General features: G+C 39.5%; 1 protein-coding gene across 2 annotated transcripts in view; it reads left to right on the forward strand.

Annotated features, from left to right (window-relative positions):
• The window catches only part of CRIM1 (cysteine rich transmembrane BMP regulator 1), a 769,789-nt gene that overhangs the window by 366,839 nt on the left and 383,516 nt on the right, over nt 1–19,434 (forward strand). The window lies entirely within an intron of this gene.

Below are 19,434 nucleotides of genomic sequence, written 5' to 3' on the forward strand. Positions count from 1 at the left end.
AATGGGTCAGCAGCACCCGTCAGAGGACAGCCACAGGTGAGCTGTTTACAAGGGTGGGGTCTGCGGTCTGCAGCGGGCCCGCTACTAACATCTGCTGGGGGGCTGCAGTCTACACGGGGGCTGCTAATAATGTCTTCAGGGGGTGCCTTCTGTCTACAAGGGGGTGCACTGTCTACAAGGGGCGGCCTGCTGTCTACAAGGGGGGGGGGCTGCTGTCTACAAGGGGGGGGCTGCGTTCTACAGGGGGGATGCTACTAATGTCTACAAGGGGCTGCTGCTAGTGTTTTCAAGGGGATACTACCTAATATTAAAGGCAATCTTACATCAGAGTCACCTGCATGAACTTGAATTTTTAGGTATAGTGCAGATGATCCGGTTTCTACCGCTGCTCACTGTGTGATCATCAGTCTCGCCCATAATGCAAATTTTTTGTTCTGCCCAATGGAGAAAAGAGAAATATTGGCTCATATTACAACATCCGTCTCCATTGCACACAACAAGGAACCCACATAACAGTACGGTAAGCAGCGCCAGAGACTGGGTCACCCTGCTGTCAGATTCCCTTTAAAATAAAAGTACTCGTACTTAGTATCGGCGAGTACTAGAATTAAAGTATTGGTACTCGTGCGGATGTCTGCCATTAACCCCTCAGATGCAGTGATCAATACAGGTCTGCGGTAGTGCGGTACTTTGAATGGATGATCGGATCGCCCGCAGCGCGGCCGCGGGGATCCGATCATCCAGCATGGCGGCCGAAGGTCCCCTCACCTGGGTCCGGCCGTCTCCCGGGGTCTTCTGCTCTGGTCTGAGATCGAGCAGACCAGAGCAGAAGATCACCGATAATACTGATCAGTGCTATGTCCTATACATAAAATTGAACAGTATTAGCAATCAAAGGATTGCTATAGATAGTCCCCTGTGGGGACATAAAAAGTGTGAAAAAAAAATAAAATAAGTAAATCATTTTTAAAGTAAAAAAAAAATTGTGAAAAATCCCCTCCCCAATAAAAAAGTAAAAAAAAAATAATAATACACATATTTGGTATCACCGCATGCATAAAAGTCTGAACTATTAAAATATATTGTTAATTGTCCCGTATGGTGAACGGCGTAAACGTAAAAAAATATGTTAAAGTCCAAAATTGCTGCTTTTTTTGTCACATTTTGTCACATTTTATTCCCAAAAAAATTAATAAAAAATAATAAAAAGTAAAACCTAAGCAATAGTGGTAATGATAAAAACTACAGATCATGGCACAAAAAATGAGCCTTCATATCGCCCCATATACGGAAAAATTAGAAAGTTATAGGTGGTCAAAATAGGGCAATTTCAGACATACTAATTTTGTTAAAATGGTTTGAGATTTTTTTTAAGCGGTACAATTATAGAAAAGCATATAACATGGGTATCATTTTAATCGTATTGACCCACAGAATAAATAAAACATGTAATTTTTACCAGAAAGTGTACAGCGTGAAAACAAAACCTTCCAAAATTTGCTAAATTGTGGTTTTCTTTTCAATTTTCCCACATAAATAATAATTGTTTGGTTGTACATTTTATTTTATGGTGAAATAAGTGATGTAATTACAAAGTACAATTGATGGCGCAAAAAACAATCCCTCATATGGGTCTGTGAATGGAAATATAAGAGTTATGATTTTTAGAAGGCAATTTTTAGGAGGAAAAAACGAAAATGCAAAAATAAAATGTCTGGTCCTTAATGGGGTACTCTGGTGCTTAGACATCTTATCCCCTATCCAAAGGATAGGGGAATAAGATGCCTGATCGGGGGAGTCCCGCTACTGGGGACCCCCGTGATCTTGAACGCGGCACCCCGTTTGTAATCAGTCCTCCGGGACTGATTACCGGCGACTATAGGGCGGGGGGCGTGACGTCACACGCCGCCCGCCCTGTAGTCGCCGGTAATGAGTCCCGGAGCGAACACGCTCCGGGGACTGATTACAAACGGGGTGCCGTGTGCAAGATCACGGGGGTCCCCAGGGACTCCCGCGATCAGGCATCTTATCCCCTATCCTTTGGATAGGGGATAAGATGTCTAAGCACCGGAGTATCCATTTAATGCCAAAATGGGCCTGGTCCTTATGGGGTTAAGGAATCTTGTGATCAACAGACTCTATTCCTGATTGAAGATGTTAGGAGAGAGAGCGTACAATCTGCTAACAAAGCTCACTGGAAGCTGTTTACTACACCTCTACATTTAAAATACATTGGTAGCTCCTCATATAGTGTAATTCTGTCTGGGTTCTTACTCAGTTGCTCAGGATGGTGTATTATGATCCAAATGTTCAGGAAAGGAATCATGAATCGGGCTTGTGTACATTGGTCCAGATGTTTGCATAAGTATTCAGAAATCAGGATGGTGTACCATGGTCCAAATATTTAGATAAGGAATCAGAAATCAGGATGGTGTACCAAGACCCAGATGTTCGGATAAGGAATCAGGATAGTGTACCATAGTCCAGATGTTTTTATAAGAAATCAGGATGGTGTACCATGGTCCAGATGTTCCGAGAAGGAATCAGGGTGATGTACCATGGTGCATATGTTTGGATAAGGAATCAGAAATCAGGCTGGTTTACCATGACACAGATTTTGGCTAAGGAATCAGGATGGTGTACCATGGTCCAGATGTTTGGATAAGGAATCAGGATGGTGTACCATGGTCCAGATGTGTGGATAAGAAATCAGGATGGTGTACCATGGTCCAGATGTTCCGAGAAGGAATCAGGGTGATGTACCATGGTGCATATGTTTGGATAAGGAATCATAAATCAGGCTGATTTACCATGACCCAGATTTTGGATAAGGAATCAGGATGGTGTTCCATGGTCCAGATGTTTGGATAAGGAATCAGGATGGTGTACCATGGTCCAGATGTGTGGATAAGGAATTAGAATGGTGTACCATGGTCCAGATGTTTGGATAAGGAATCAGAAATCAGGATGGTTTACCATTGTCCAAATGTTTGGATTTGCAACATAGCTCCCTCCCCCACAATGTTATTGAATGACTAGATTATAGATTCCCCAAAATCGAAACAAAGAATATATATGATTATTGGATCTCAATATACACACACATATATGTGTGTATGTATATGTATATATATATATATATATATATATATATATATATATATATATATATATATATATATGTGTATAAACAGTGGCACTCCAGGTTTGTGAAGAAAGTGGTGTCTTTATTCACTCCAAACGAGCGACGTTTCAGCCGGCTCACCCAGCCATTATCAAGGGCTTGATGATGGCTGGGTGAGCCGGCCAAAACGTTGCTGGTTTGTAGTTAATAAAGACACCACTTTCTTCTTAAACCTGGAGTGCCACTGTTTATACTTTTCTATATCAAGTTTGGATCTCTGACCCAGATCAACAACGGGAGGCACCAGTGCATACCAACACCAGGAGTGCTGCTTTCCTCTTTTACACACATATATATATATATATATATATATATATATATATGTGTGTGTGTGTTTATTGAGATCCAATGATCAGACATATTCTTAGATATAAACATAGAAAAAAACACTTTCCTTATCCCTGACTACTACAATCCCATTTATACCTGTTCAAACAAAATTGTCATAGATAATGGTTGTTGCCAAAAACCTTTTAATAATTGCTTCTTGGAATTGTGGACACAATAGGAGGGATGGATAGTTGTCTCCCTTTTCTTATTATATTTGTACCTGCTTGTTATTTCTTATATTGTTTTCTCATTATTTTTTTTTTTTACTCTGTTTTATCTACTGTTTCTCCTCCACAATAACATGGTTTCATCCTCCTCTATCAGAGATGCTCCTGGATATTGTACAGTAGAGTTGTGTTTTTTTTGCAAAGTGTTCTTTTCATATCTGAGGAATCTATCAGTAAAGTAATCGCCATCTCCTGTTTGATCTATTGCTGCTCTATCTCCGGTGCTCCAGTGGTTGCACTTGGTCTTTCTTTGCTGCATCAGTGACTTCACGGACATCTACCATGCACTGAAATGTAGTGAGGATTATAAAACCTGAAAATCATGGATGTCTATGTGACCATTTCAGCTAATCATTAATCAGCAAGTATTGCACAAGACCACTGAGGACAGTCATAGGCTGCAGCGATCATGTTGATGGTGCAGCAAAGTAAACAAAGACCTACTAGGACCACTTAAACATCAGCACTGAATTGACAGTATTGGTTTTCCTCACATTTTGTAAAATACACTTTTTAATAGTATATGTCAGCTTTATATCATGCTCAGATGTCAAGGATGCATTGCCAACCCACAATAGGCATACATTCTCCCCAACCTTTATCTGCCCTACTTTGTTGGTGTACTGGGCTTGGTTTTTAGCACTGAGCCCTTTACATCAGTCAGTCAAGGCTGCGAGGGATGAAGACATGAAAATGGCACCTCCTTTGACCCTTAAGCTCTGAGCATGAAATATATTTAACAGATTCCATTTCAACTTTCGGACAAAACTTTTAAATAACATCTGTATAGCTTTTGTTGAACAGACCATACAAATAATTGTTGTGGTATGCCTTTTAAAATGACTGATCTTGAGGAAGTAGCAAGACTTCTATTAATCAATACTATTATGTGCAGCGTGTGCTCTTTTTATGCTAGCACTTGTAAGCTATGTAACAGCTAAACAACAGGTCTCCATAGTAATCAATGGAGAATTGCTGGGAGATGGCATTAGAGCAGCTTTTTAAATAGTGTAGAGACATGCAGGAAAAAGCTCCCATGTAAAAAGCTTCTTTATAGGATGCAGTGTTATTTTAGCTAACCCATCACACAAATCACTTTAATCATTCTTTCTAGTGGTTTTTCTGCTGAACTCAAAGGAACTGTCGGTTTCACAGTGGAAATGTTCAGAGAACTATACGGAGAACGCTACTGAGCTCTGGATTCTCTGGTGTAAAAAGTGTCAAGTCTTATCTTTTGTCTTACAACAACTTTAGGGGAAATCCCCTAAAGGGGTACCCTAAACTAAGATCCTCCCAATAAAAAGTAACTTTTATTAGCTTCAGTTAAAATACATCACTTGTGATACAACATGTATGTGTAATTATTTACAAAGTGTCTAGACCACACCACAAGATTAAAAGCACAGCTCCAGACTGTCTCCCATGTCTGTCTGGCCATGTTACTTGTAAAGTGTGGATGTGCACTATAATTGTAAGACAATCCAAGAGCACGTGAATAGGTAGTATTATAAGGGTCAGTCTGAAGAGCTGCTATTTAAAACGCCCAGTTAGCCAGATCCTTGACAGATCCTTGACATTTGGTCCCCCAGCATCATTAAAAGGACTGGTGGCTAATAGGACTAATTAGCCATCAATTAGCCACCAGTCCTTTTGGTGAAGCTGGGGGACCAGCAAAACGTCAAGGATCTGGCTAACTGGGTGTTTTAAATAGCAACTCTTCAGACTGACCCTTATAATACTACCTATTCATGTGCTCTTGGATGGTCTTACAATTATAGTGCACATCCACATGGTCATCTGATAAATAAGATGGGAGACAGTCTGGAGCTTTTAATCTTGTGGTGTGGTCTAGACACTTTGTAAATCATTACACATACATGTTGTTCACAAGTGATTTTTTTTAATGGAAGCTAATAAAAGTAACTTTTTATTGGGAGGGTCTTAGTTTAGGGTACCCCTTTAGGGGGTTTCCCCTAAAGTTGTTGTGAGATAAATATATATATACCCTGGTACCTCCTGGGGTTTTGTTGTAATGTCTTATCTTTTTTGCCCGTTTTATGTTAATAAAGTCTAATTATTGTGTAATACAAGTTTGCTACTTTCTAAAGTTTGTATTTACATATCACATTGATGACTGGCCAGTAATTGTTGACAGATTCAAGTAATGATAATTGAATTGCTGAATCTGGATACTCCCAATCTGTGGGGGCTCTTTGGTAAGACCCACAGTTATAAAACATTTATGAAATATCCTATGGCTATACAATAAATGTCTGTAGTTGGAATTTCCTTTTAAGATCATTAAACAACCTAAAACTAGCCCAGGGGGTTTTCTATTTTTTTTTCGACATAAAGATTGCCTCTACCTCCATAAACCATGTCATGGCTGGCATCGGCTAGATGTTAAGGGAGCCTGTCACTAGTTTGATGCAGCCCACAATCTTTCCCTATATGCAAATGGAGATATATCTATTACTCAGAGCTGGGGAAATCCTCAATGACTCTGATCCCTGCTCTCAGCTGGAAAATCACAATTACTCCGAAACAGCGCAGCCTACCGTTAAATCTGTTTGAGGATGCCCCACAGATGGTCAATAGGGTTTAGGTCCGGAGACATGCTTGGCCGGTCCATCAACTTTCTTTTTAGCTTCTTTAGCAAACCAGTTGTCATCTTTGAGGTGTGTTTGGGCTTATCATGTTGGAATGCTGCCCAGTCTCCAAAGGGAGTGGATCATCCTCTGCTTCAGTATTTAACAGTACTTGTTAGCATTCATGGCCCCCTAAATGAACTGTAGCTCTCCAGTGCCAGCAGCACTCAGACAGCCATAAAACATGACACTGCCATCACCATGCTTGACTGTAGGCAAGACACCCTTGTTTTTGAACTCTTCTCCTGGCTGCCACCACACACATTTGGCACCATCTGAATCCATGTTCTTTGTCTTCTTGTCTTCAGCAAACTGTTTGCAGGCTTTCTTGTGCTTCATCTTTAGAAGCTGCTTCCTTCTGGGATGCAGAAAAAGAGAAATGGGCTCAGCTAATAACGTCTAAACTAGATGCCACCAAGTGTACCAAGTCTGTACCAAATTTGAATAACAAAAGAAAGTAGCTACACTAGAAAACATTGCACACCAAAATCCAAAGAGTAAATATAGCAAAATTCTTTATTGAATACAAATCTGAGGAAGTTGCCCACAGGCAACGGAACATGTGGGGTTTAGGGGGCGACTTACGCAGCCACTCTTCTGTTCTGGTCCCTCTCTCATCACATTGGAGGGTTTTGTGTATACTGTTTTCATTTGTAATGGATTAAGTCTATTTAAGCTGTATCATTTATAGAATATTGTAACAGTAGATTGATTTTGCTTGAGATGGTTTGTTTTCTTGTCCATATGCACATGAGCACTGACAGGCTAACCCCCCCCCCCCCCACCTTTAAACTCTGCATTGCTATGCAGTGCTAGCAGCACTTATATGTCGATTTTCCAAACACAACTTCTGGATGTGATGCTTAGCACGTACACTCAGCTTCTTTATTGGACCAAGTTGAGGCGTGTTCAGAGTAGAACCTGTACTGTGAAGATACTGTTTGGTTTTTTATCTTGCTGCAGCTCAGTTTCTGGGTCTTGGCAATGTTCTTATAGCTTAGACTGTCTTTATATAGAGCAGCAATTCTTTTTTTTTTTTTTCAGATCCTCAAAGAGTTATTTGCCATGATGTGCCATGTAAAACTTCCAGTGACTAGTATTAGCCAGTATGAGAGCGATAACACTAAATTTAAGACCCCTGAGGCCTATTAACATTAATTAGTCACATTACACTATTGAGGGTTGGGCTATATGGGCCCAATTTGGACATTTTTACTTAGGAATGTACTCACTTTTGTTGCTGAGTGTTCGACATTAATGGCTATGTCTTGAGTTACTTTAAAGGGGACAACACATTAACCCCTTAAGGACCGGAGGTTTTTCCGTTTTTGCATTTTCGTTTTTTGCTCCTTGCCTTTAAAAAATCATAACTCTTTCAAATTTACACCTAAAAATCCATATGATGGCTTATTTTTTGCGCCACCAATTCTACTTTGTAATGACGTCAGTCATTTTGCCCAAAAATCTATGGTGAAGCGGGAAAAAAAATCATTGTGCGACAAAATTAAAAAAAAAACGCTGTTTTGTAACTTTTGGGGGCTTCCGTTTCTACGTAGTACATTTTTCGGTAAAAATGACACCTGATATGTATTCTGTAGGTCCATACGATTAAAATGATACCCTACTTATATAGGTTTGATTTTGTCGGACTTCTGGAAAAAATCCTAACTACATGCAGGAAAATTAATACGTTTAAAATTGTCATCTTCTGACCCCTATAACTTTTTTATTTTTCCGTGTATGGGGCGGTATGAGGGCTCATTTTTTGCGCCGTGATCTGAAGTTTTTAACGGTACCATTTTTGCATTGATAGGACTTATTGATCGCTTTTTATTCATTTTTTCATGATATAAAAAGTGACCAAAAATGCACTATTTTGGACTTTGGAATTTTTTTGCGCGCACGCCATTGACCGTGCGGTTTAATTAACGATATATTTTTATAATTCGGACATTTCCGCACGCGGCGATACCATTTATGTTTATTTTTATTTTTATTTACACTGTGTTTTTTCTTTTATGGGAAAAGGGGGGTGATTCAAACTTTTAATAGGGAAGGGGTTAAATGATGTTTATTCACTTTTTTTTTGCACTTTTTTTTTGCAGTGTTATAGGTCCCATAGGGACCTATAACACTGCACACACTGATCTTTTACATTGATCACTGGTTTCTCATAAGAAACCAGTGATCGATGATTCTGCCGCATGACTGCTCATGCCTGGATCTCAGGCACTGAGCAGTCATTCGGCGATCGGACAGCGAGGAGGCAGGTAGGGGCCCTCCCGCTGTCCTGTCAGCTGTTCGGGATGCCGCGATTTCACCGCGGCTATCCCGAACAGCCCACTGAGCTAGCCGGCATGCTTTCGGTTTCACTTTAGACGCGGCGTTCAACTTTGAACGCCGCGTCTAAAGGGTTAATAGCGCGCGGCACAGCGATCAATGCCGCGCGCTATTAGCCGCGGGTCCCGGCCGTTGTTAGAGGCCACGCCGTGGCCCCGCGTTATAGATCGGGAGTGGACACATGACGTTCCAGTACGTCATGTGTCCTTAAGGGGTTAAACACTGTACCCTTTACATTGTAGCAGAGTTTAATTTCTTTAGTGTTGTCATATGAAAAGATATAATAAAATATTTAAAAAAAATGAGTAATCCCTTATGTGAGATATTGGCCTTTATTGGAGTGTAGTTTTCTTTGTGGGTTTTAATTCCCTAAAATTTATTTTCCACAGTATTTACTAAGGTTTTCCTACATTTTCCACTTTCCCTACACTTTGCTTGTTTTTACACATTCTCTGATCTGTCTGGTTTTCCTCCGCCACATTTTCTGTGGAAATCTTAGTAAATATGTTTTTTGTGAAAATGTCAGGAACACGCCCCTTTTTGGAGACCACCACCCCCCCCCCCCCCCTTTCCCCAGTGGTCATGCCCCTTTTTCAGGTTTTCTAATCAAAATGGTTAGTCAGGGTTTTTTTCAATTCTGGCGCAAAATCTGGCGCACACAGAATTTCTGGCACAATGTGACAGAAACTGCCACAATGTGACAGAATCTGGCGCACAACCTGACAAAACATATTGGGTTTGCAATAGTAAATGAGGACCACTGTGTATGTATGTGCGTATATGTTTTTTTTTTTTTTTTTTTTTTTTTTTTTAAACTCCACTTTCAGTTAACACCAAAATGTGCAGCAGCAAAGCTGCACAATTTGGTGCAATTGTTGTGCAGAAAAGGTTCAGATTTTTTATATTGGTTTCTATCACACTGAAAAAGTTTTAACAACCCTCATTTGTTTGTGGTAAATGTAACTCCTTGCTGCAAAATGCATTTTATAAAAGATGAAGCGGCATAGCAGGGGTATGAAGCGAGCTCAGGAGTTGAGCTAACATCATATCCACTTTTCCTGGCTGCTATCAGCAGCCAGGACCCATTGCTCATGCCAGACATAGCTGATGTCCGTCATTGACCCTTTAGACGCCACAATTAAATTTGATCACGGTGTCTAAAAAAAATCCTAAAACTACTGCCGGTAGCTGATCGGGACCATTGCGGGGAAACTGTGAGGTCCTGATCAGCTGTATGGATGGAGGGAAGTCTGTAACCTCCTTCCCTGCGGTCCAATCGGTACTCCAATGCTGCAGCCAGCCATTGCCAGATTCTCTTATGGAGAAGCATTGATCAGTGTATGCAGTCTGAAAATTGCATGTAATAGTCTCCTATGGGGACTAAAAAGTTAATAAATATGAATTAACTCCTTCCCTAATAAAAGTTAATCACCCAAAATAAATTTATGTCAGCAAAAATTAGTATAAACAAATGGGGTATCGCCGTGTGTGTTAATGTCTGAACTTTAAAACTATAATGTTAATTTAACTGCACGGTCAATGGCCTAAACGTAACAAAAATCCCAGAAAAATGAATAAAAAGCAATCAAAAAGTCACATTAAAACAAAAATGGTATCACTGAAAACTTAAGACCATGGTGCAAAAAATTAGCCCTCATATGTCCCCATCTACGCAACAATAAAAAAAAAAAGTTTTAGGGGTCAGACAACAATTTTAACCCCTTAAGGACCCAGCCATTTTTTGCACATCTGACCACTGTCACATTAAGCATTAATAACTCTGGGATGCTTTGACCGTATATACTAGAGTATAAGCCGACCTGAATATAAGCCGAGGCCCCTAATTTCACCCCAAAAACCCAGGAAACGTTATTGACTCGACTATAAGCCTAGGGTGGGAAATACATCATCCCCCCCATGTCATCATCCAGACCCCGTCATCATTCCCCCCCTCCCTTCATCATCACCGCCCGTCAGTCCCTTCCGCCATCGGCTGTCCGGGCATGCTAGGAGTTGTAGTTTTGAAACCTCTGGAGGTCCGCAGGTTAAAGACCACTGAGAAGGGATTGACAGGCGGAGAGTTCACTCGAGTATAAACCAAGGAGGCTTATACTCTAGTATATACGGTACCTTTCATTCTGATTCCAAGATTGTTTTTTCGTGACATATTCTACTTTATATTAGTGGTAACATTTTGTTGATACTTGCATCATTTCTTGGTGAAAAATTCCAAAATATGATGAAAAATTGGAAATTTAGCATTTTTTTTTTTTTTTACTTTGAAGTTCTCTGCTTATAAGGAAAATTTATATTCCAAATAAGTGATATATTGATTCACATATACAATATGTTTACTTTATGTTTGCATCAAGTGAGTTTTTCTGAAAAAGTTTTTGGGGGGCATGTCACATTTAAGAAGCCCCTATGGTGCCAGAACAGAAAAAAAAACATGTGGCATACTATTTTGGAAACTACACCCCTCAAGGAACGTAACAAGGGGTACAGTGAGCCTTAACACCCCACAGGTGTTTGACGACTTTTCATTAAAGTTGGATGTGTAAATTATAATTTTTTCACTAAAATGCTAGTTTTCCCCCAAATTTTTAATTTTTAACCCCTTAAGGTTACATGGTAACCCCGCATCATATCACGGCGGGCCCAGCGTCATAGTGAAGCTGGGACCCGCCGCTAATAGCGCGTAGCGGCTAAAAGCGAAAGTGAAACCATGCCGGTTAACTCAGTGGGCTGTTCGGGATAGCCGTGGCGAAATCGCAGCATCCCGAACAGCTTACAGGGCAGCGGGAGGGCCACTACCTGCCTCCTCGCTGTCCGATCGCCGAATGACTGCTCAGTGCCTGAGATCCAGGCATGAGCAATCATACGGCAGAATCATCGATCACTGGTTTCCTATGAGAAACCAGTGATCAATGATAAAGATCAGTGTGTGCAGTGTTATAAGTCCCTATGGGAGCTGTAACACTGCAAAAAAAAAAGTGAATGAATATCATTTAACCCCTCCCCTATTAAAAGTTTGAATCACCCCCCTTTTCCCATAAAAAAAAAAACTGTAAATAAAAATAAACATATATGGTATCACCGCGTGCAGAAATGTCCGAATTATAAAACTATATAATTAAACTGCCCGGTCAATGGCGTGCGCGCAAAAAAATTCCAAAGTCCAAAATAGTGCATTTTTGGTCACTTTTTATATCATTTAAAAATGAATAAAAAGCGATCAATAAGTCATATCAATGAAAAAATGGTACCGCTAAAAACTTCAGATCACGGCGCAAAAAATGAGCCCTCATTCCGCCCCATACACGGAAGAATAAAAAAGTTATAGGGATCAGAGGATGACAATTTTAAACGTATTAATTTTCCTGCATGTAGTTATGATTTTTTCCAGAAGTACGACAAAATCAAACCTATATAAGTAGGGTATAATTTTAATCGTATGGACCTACAGAATAAAGATAAGGTGTAATTTTTACCAAAAAATGTACTACGTAGAAACGGAAGCCCCCAAAAGTTACAAAACAACGTTTTTTTTTTTTTCAATTTTGTCGCACAATTATTTTTTTGTCCGTTTCACTGTAGATTTTTGGGCAAAATGACTGACGTCCTTACAAAGTAGAATTGGTGGCGCAAAAAATAAGCCATCATATGGATTTTTAGGTGCAAAATTGAAAGAGTTATGATTTTTTAAATTCAAGGAGCAAAAAACGAAAATGCAAAAACGGAAACCCCCCCGGTCCTTAAGCGGTTAAAAGGGGTAATAGGAGAAAATGCCCCACAAAATTTGTAACCCCATCTCTTCTGAGTATGGAAATACCCCATGTGTGGATGTCAAGTGCTCTGATGGCGCACTACAATGCTCAGAAGAGAAGTAATCACATTTTGGAAAGCAAGTGCCATGGGTCCTTAAGTGCCAGGGTGCCATGACGTACGCGTACGTTAAGGGTCCTTAAGGGGTTAAACATACAAATTTTCACACAAAAATGTATACTTCTTAGTAGTAAAATAAAACAAAACTTATATAGTTTGGATGTTGTTCTATTCGTATGGACCTACAGAATAGATAAAATCATTCATACTGAAAAGTGCACTGCGTAGAAACGGAAGCTCCCAAAAGTTGTTACATTCCTTTTTTTCCTCCAATATCTTCCCACTTTTTTTTTTTTTTTTGCAGTAGGTTTGGTGCTAAAATGAGTGATGTCCTTACAAAGTACAGTTGGTGGCACAGTATGGGTCTGTAGGTGGAAAATTAAAAGTTTTATGGCTTTTAGAAGACAAAGAGGTAAAAACAAAAGTGCAATAAAAAAACACAAAACCATGTCCTTAAGGGGTTAAAAGAGATTAGAGCAGCAAATATTCAGCATGTACCTCAGACAACAGAGCGGCTGAGCACAATGCTGACATTGTCCCATTCCAGGTCTGAAGTCACCCGAGGACAGTAGCAGTGCATGTATATGATCTCATTAATAAGTAATGTTTTAGAAGTATAAATGTATTTACAGTATGTAGGAGGTTATTACAACAGACACAAAAATACACTTTGCACATTCTTGAGATTGGGGAAGGTAATGCTCCTTGTTTGTTTTCAGCTAAATATGCTAAAAGGGGTACTCCGGTGGAAAACCTTTTTTTTTTTTGGTTTAATCAACTGATGCCTGAAAGTTAAACAGATTTGTAAATTACTTCTATTAAAAAATCTTAATCCTTCCAGTACTTATTAGCTGCTGAATGCTACAGCATTCTTTTATTTTTGGAACACAGAGCTCTCTGCTGAATCAAGTGCACAGTGCTCTCTGCTGACATCTCTGTCCATTTTAGGAACTAGTGAATGCTGACTTCCAAAGGGCGGTGGGTGATTTGCGGCACTGACCTGGAGAAGACACGTCCGGTGAGTAAAAAGGATTTATTCAAATGCAACGCATTTCACTGCGCTTGTGCGGCTTCCAAGATACCTGAGCAAGCCGTGCAAGCGTGGTGAAACATGTTGCATTTGAAAAAATCCTTTTTACTTACCGGACATGTCTTCTCCTGGTCAGCGCCGCAAATCACCCACCGCCCTTTGGAAGTCAGCATTCACTATATTCTTCAAGATTGGGGAGGCTGCAGACCGGGTCTACTTGCTCACCCATGCTAACCATTGTTGTGTGTGAGTCCACACAACCGCCTCTGGTAAGAGTTTTTACATCAATCACTTTGAACCTTACAAAGGCGTTTTTACGCTATGGAGTACACTTCTAACTTGTTTTAGGAGCTGACCAGAAGAAAAGAATTTCCTCTGTAGTTTTCAGCAGCTAATAAGTACCGGAAGGATTAATATTTTTTTTAATAGAACTAATTTACAAACCTGTTTAAATTTCTGGCACCAGTTGATTTAAAAAAAATAAATAAGAGTTTTCCACCGGAGTACCCGTAGTGTTAACCTTGTTTAGAGGTTTCAGCCAAGGGCATTTTCCTTTAGTTTCCTTTGTTCTTCGGTGATTTCAGACTGAAATAGAGTAAGTAAATTCTTAGATACATTAGTGACATTGTCTGAGTTTATAACTATGCCATTCATACACATTCTCTACTCTACTCATTAAATGTTTATTTCACTATGTATACACCATAACCAAGAGGTGGAAACCACTCCAGGCCCCTCCAGCTTGTGCCAGGCTGGCTTTTTATACCTTTTATGTGACATGAAGTCAAAAGCATATGTTCTCAACAAACATCCCCAGGTGGTACACCTTTTTTACGGGGGACATTGCACTGTCCTCATGCTGTGTATTTAATACTTAGCTTAATGTACGATCAGGGATTTCTTGATATAAGAACTCACACAGGTCCTGTTGATATGGGAATTATTTATGTCCTCCCACTGAAGTGCTGCTTTGTCTCTGTCGGTGACTGTAACAGAAAACATCTACTAAAAAAGTACTTCAATTGTGTAAGGGTCCTACCAAACCACACCCCAATGTTTTAGCTTTATGGCTTTGACTATTTAGGTTACTTACACCTAGCATGACATATGTATTGTTGTAATATAGCACTGATTTATCCCATGAACATTTATAAGCTAATTGTTTTGCCAATGGAAACATGACATCTGAGACACTTTCACCACCTACACCTCCTAAAACACATACATCTGCTTAAGATGTGCATGAAAAATGGTTTGCACATTTATAGATAATGATTCACAAACACATTTGTTTTGAAGGTTTATTAGCACATATTCATTGAGCTAGGCAACATATGTAATAACTGTTGGTTCATTTCTACATAGAAATGTATAGATTACATCCAAGTAATGAATGTCTGCAAAAAAAAACATAGAATTTTGACTTTAAACCAAGAACAAAATCTCTCCCTTCATCAGAATTATACCAAGAAGTCATATGATAATCTTAGTACATGCATTATAAGAGTCATTTGCTTCCATCTGGCATTATGTGCCTATAATTATAGTCTAGAGAGGTTCAAAATGCTCAAATGTATCCTGTGTTAGAAACATTCACCATTCAATTCAGAAACCGTTTAAATATTGTCTGGTTTGCTATTGAGATATCTATGTATGTCCATAGAGCCCTAGCTAGGTTTATCTGCACCTAGTGTTTTAACCTACATTTGTGTCTGAATACCTTCTGCCCCCAGAACCATATCACATTTATGGTAGCCCCCTAACTTTGCCTCTACATAGACCAAGAGGACAGGTAATAGAGTGCTGAAGGTGAAAATGCTTTACTATACCAATGACTGTGCTAGTGGGTTGTAGTTTAATAGGTGCTTTAGATTCAGATTAGAGTAGTCAAAGGCAGTATCTGCTTACAACTATAAAGAATGAGGGCAAGACTGTTGAGACCCCACTTACCTCCTATCAATTTGTAGCTTTCCCTCCCCTATTTCTATACTTAAATTATATATATATATATATATATATATATATATATATATATACTAAAGCAACAACAAATCTGTAACTTTGTGTGGGTGGGAATCGGCCACAGCTTTGTTTATAAAAATAACTATATGAATAACAAATAATTGTAGACAAAGGCACCGTTGGCTTCTTGCCAATCGGAGAGGGGCTGCCACACCATCCTGTGAGCAGGTCTACCCCGGGTTGACCTCGCTTTCACCATCTTCTTTCCGCCAAGCTGTGACTTAAACATAATACAAAAGGGAGGGAGGGCAAAACTCCAGGTCCAGGGCAGCAACGAGGGGGAGGGAAGGGAACACCAGCCCTTTAAATACCAAGGGGAGGAGCCCCTACAGCCCAGGAAAAACATGAGCACCCTGATAGGGGTGAAGATGGCCAATGTAAAAATATCCAAAGTCACCTATTCACACCTGGGTAAGTGTAATGCGTTTCTCACGAGGGCTCACAACTCACTTTAAGTCATATAGAGTAAAAATGAAACGCCACACACAATTTTCTTGCTTTTCTCAGTAGCTTTTTAGTGAATATTTTGCATAAATTCACAGTTTCTTTGGAAATTATTGCAAAAAATAGAAAATACAAAACATATCAAAATAAATCACCCAAGGTGAACCTTCTGCGGACACACTAAACACTCTTCAAGCTGTAGGAAATTTTCCTTTAGCTGGACATCATTCCTCTCACGAAGGGGAACAGAGTGGAGCTTGCGTCAACACTTACGACGTTTCGAAGACCACGCCTCCCCAAGAAGATGGCCGCAATTGTGCGCAATGCACATGCGCACGTATGTTAAAAAAGTTATAGGGGGAAAGTGGCCTATCAAAAAAGTTAAAACATTTTTGATAGACCACTTCCCCGTATAGCTTTTTTAACACCCGCGTGCATGTGCAATGCCCATGATTGCGGCCATCTTCTTGGGGCCCGTTTTTGTTTGTATGTTCGTGCGCATAGGTCACTTCTGGCCCAGCGATGTATCCCGGACAGGTGCGTTACTTACTTTCTAATGGATCAACACCATATAAACACTGTACTTGCAACATCTATTGTACACTCCTTGAGAAAGCCTTCCTGTAGGCGAAACTCGTTGGAGGTCTGTAGCAGGGCCGGGGCAAGTCCTGTCCACGTGTGCTTATTTTTCTGCTGCTACTGTTCGCTGCTGCACTTTGTTCTTTGTGGTAATATTGGCACTTATTCATTTTATTACCCTGCACTATCTATTATTTTTAGTTAGCACTGTGCACTTTTTCCACTATAGTATGTTATTCACCCTCTTGTTCATGCACTAGCACTTTGTGTATAAAGCAGCCATTGACTGTCACAATTTATTTATTTATGTTCACACGCACAATCTAATCAGGTCCCTATTTCTTGCACCCCTGCTACACATTGATCATCATTGTTTTATATGTACTAGTGATTCTTCTAGAGAAGCATTTTATATATTTAAGTATATGTATGTATTTATTTTTAAATCCATCTTATATACACAACCCATGACTGATATGTCTTTGTATTTTGCATTTTAATAAAATTACATATTTTTAAACATTTCTTATCATTTTACTATTCAGAGTACTACAGTTCATGCCCCTGTGGCGTCTATAGGTTTATATATGAGTTCCATTCCAGTGAATGGAACCAAGTTGTAATACCACACATGTCTGAGGACAGGTGTGGTGCTGTTTAAAAAAGAAATTAGCTCTGGCTGACCAGCACAACTAAAGAGGTTACGTAGAAATAGAAAAACAGAGTTCCAAAGTCAGACACCCACTGATCACTCAATCTCATACTAAGGATTAAACATCAATGTTTAAAGGGTTTTCCATGCAAAATAATTGATGGCCTTTTATAGGTTAAGACATCAATAGTTAATGGACGGGGTGACGACACCTAATACCCTGGACAATCAGCTTTTTGGATAAGCTGTGGTGTCTGGATGTAAACACAATGTATGGAGCAAGGAACCGAATGCTATGGCTGGTACAGGGTGACTGGTCAAGGTTGAAGGAAAGCTAAATCGCGCAAAGTACAGATATTTTCTTAATGAAAACCTGATCCAAAGTGCTCTGGACCTTACAGAGGTCTGAAGTGTGGCCCTCCAACAAAACAGTAACCCTAAGCACACAGCCAAGACAACACAGGAGTAACTTAGGTGGAGATTTATCAAAAACCTGTGCTGAGGAAAAGTAGAACAGTTACCTATAGCAACCATTCAGATTACCTTTATTTTTCGGAGGCCTTTTTGAGAGTTCAAAAAGTGGTCTAAATGGTTGTCATGGGCAACTGCTTCACTTTTCCTGTGCACAGGCTTTGATAAATCCTCCCCCTTAGGACCAACTATTTGAATGTTCTTGAGTGGCCCAGCCAGAGCCCTGACTTGAACAGAGTTTAACATCTCTGGAGAGACCTGGAAATGGCTTCCACCGATGATTCTTATCCAACCTTACAGCTTATCCAACCTTAAATCCAAAAATCCAGGTGTGCAAACCTTGTGGCATCATCTCAAAGAAGACTGGAGGCTGAAGTCACTGCTAATAGTGCCTCAAGTAAGTGCTAAGTAAAGGGTCTGAATACATATGCCCATTTAATATTTTAGTTTGTCCTTTTTTTTAGTAAATTAACAAAGATTTGTAACATTTTCATTAATTTTATCATTGAGTTATTGAGTGCAGAATGATGGGGGAAAATGTGATTTTATTTTTTATTTTAGCACAAGACTGCAACATAAAAAAAAGGAAACAAGTCAAAGGGTCTGAAATTTTTTCGAATGCATTGTATGACATTTCTCTTTTTATAATTTTCTGCCCTTTGGTTAAAAAACCAATGATATCACAAATTCCTTTTACGTTTATTAAAAGAAAGATGTTTTTCATTATTTTACAGTTTAATAAAAGTAAAGAATAAAATATTGCTCCGTTTCCGTTTTTGCTCCGAGACATTTGTTATTAAATACATATTGTCAGGGGAAATTTATCCCGAGCGCAGTAGCTCCATTCTTTATACCTCAGATTTTGCTTTCACTTGTTATTACAATTAAAATAGCAATCTAATGGTCCTTGGGAGGAAACACATGCTGTCATAGTGCAGTCATCCATTGCAAGTATGTTTAATAGCAATTGATATCAATTAATATCATGCCAACCATCACTAAGATTGAAAGAAAGGCATTTTCATCTTACAAGATCAGCTGTCCTCAGGCGTCTAGCAACATAGACTCCTGTCAGCAAGCTTGAGCTGAAGAGGAAGCTGCCATAAGGAAGTTCCCAGTAATCTTATTGACACTTATGATGTAGTGCGGATTCCCTTTAGTGAGAATGTCTAACCTACATACAGCCTCACATCAAGGTAAGGCCTGTTTTTGGACTGCTTGTCTGTTTTATGTTAGTCAACCACACCCTCAACAGGTGGGTAAGGAGCCAGTGACCAAAATAGACCAAATAACTCCTGGGCCAAAGCACGGAATAAAACAAAACCGTATTCCTATCCTACCCCTAAAACTTGGCTTTTAGTTTTTTTACCCATGAAATAGACATGTATAAACCTCATTCAATTTAAAATAATAGATTTTGAAATCTGAACCTATATTCTATGCCTTTACTAAACTGCTGTTAGGTATTACACCTGTAAATGTTAATGCATTCAGAGACTGCAAACTTCTATTACTATAGCACCACAGTATAGTTGTGAAAGTGTACCTGTCATTAGCAAAAACTTTGTATGTAGTGAAGATAATACAATTATATGAATCAGGGGTGTGGAAATGTTATTTAA

The sequence above is a fragment of the Hyla sarda genome, chromosome 3 (assembly GCF_029499605.1).
Source record: "Hyla sarda isolate aHylSar1 chromosome 3, aHylSar1.hap1, whole genome shotgun sequence".
Classification (NCBI taxonomy): Eukaryota; Metazoa; Chordata; class Amphibia; order Anura; family Hylidae; genus Hyla; species Hyla sarda.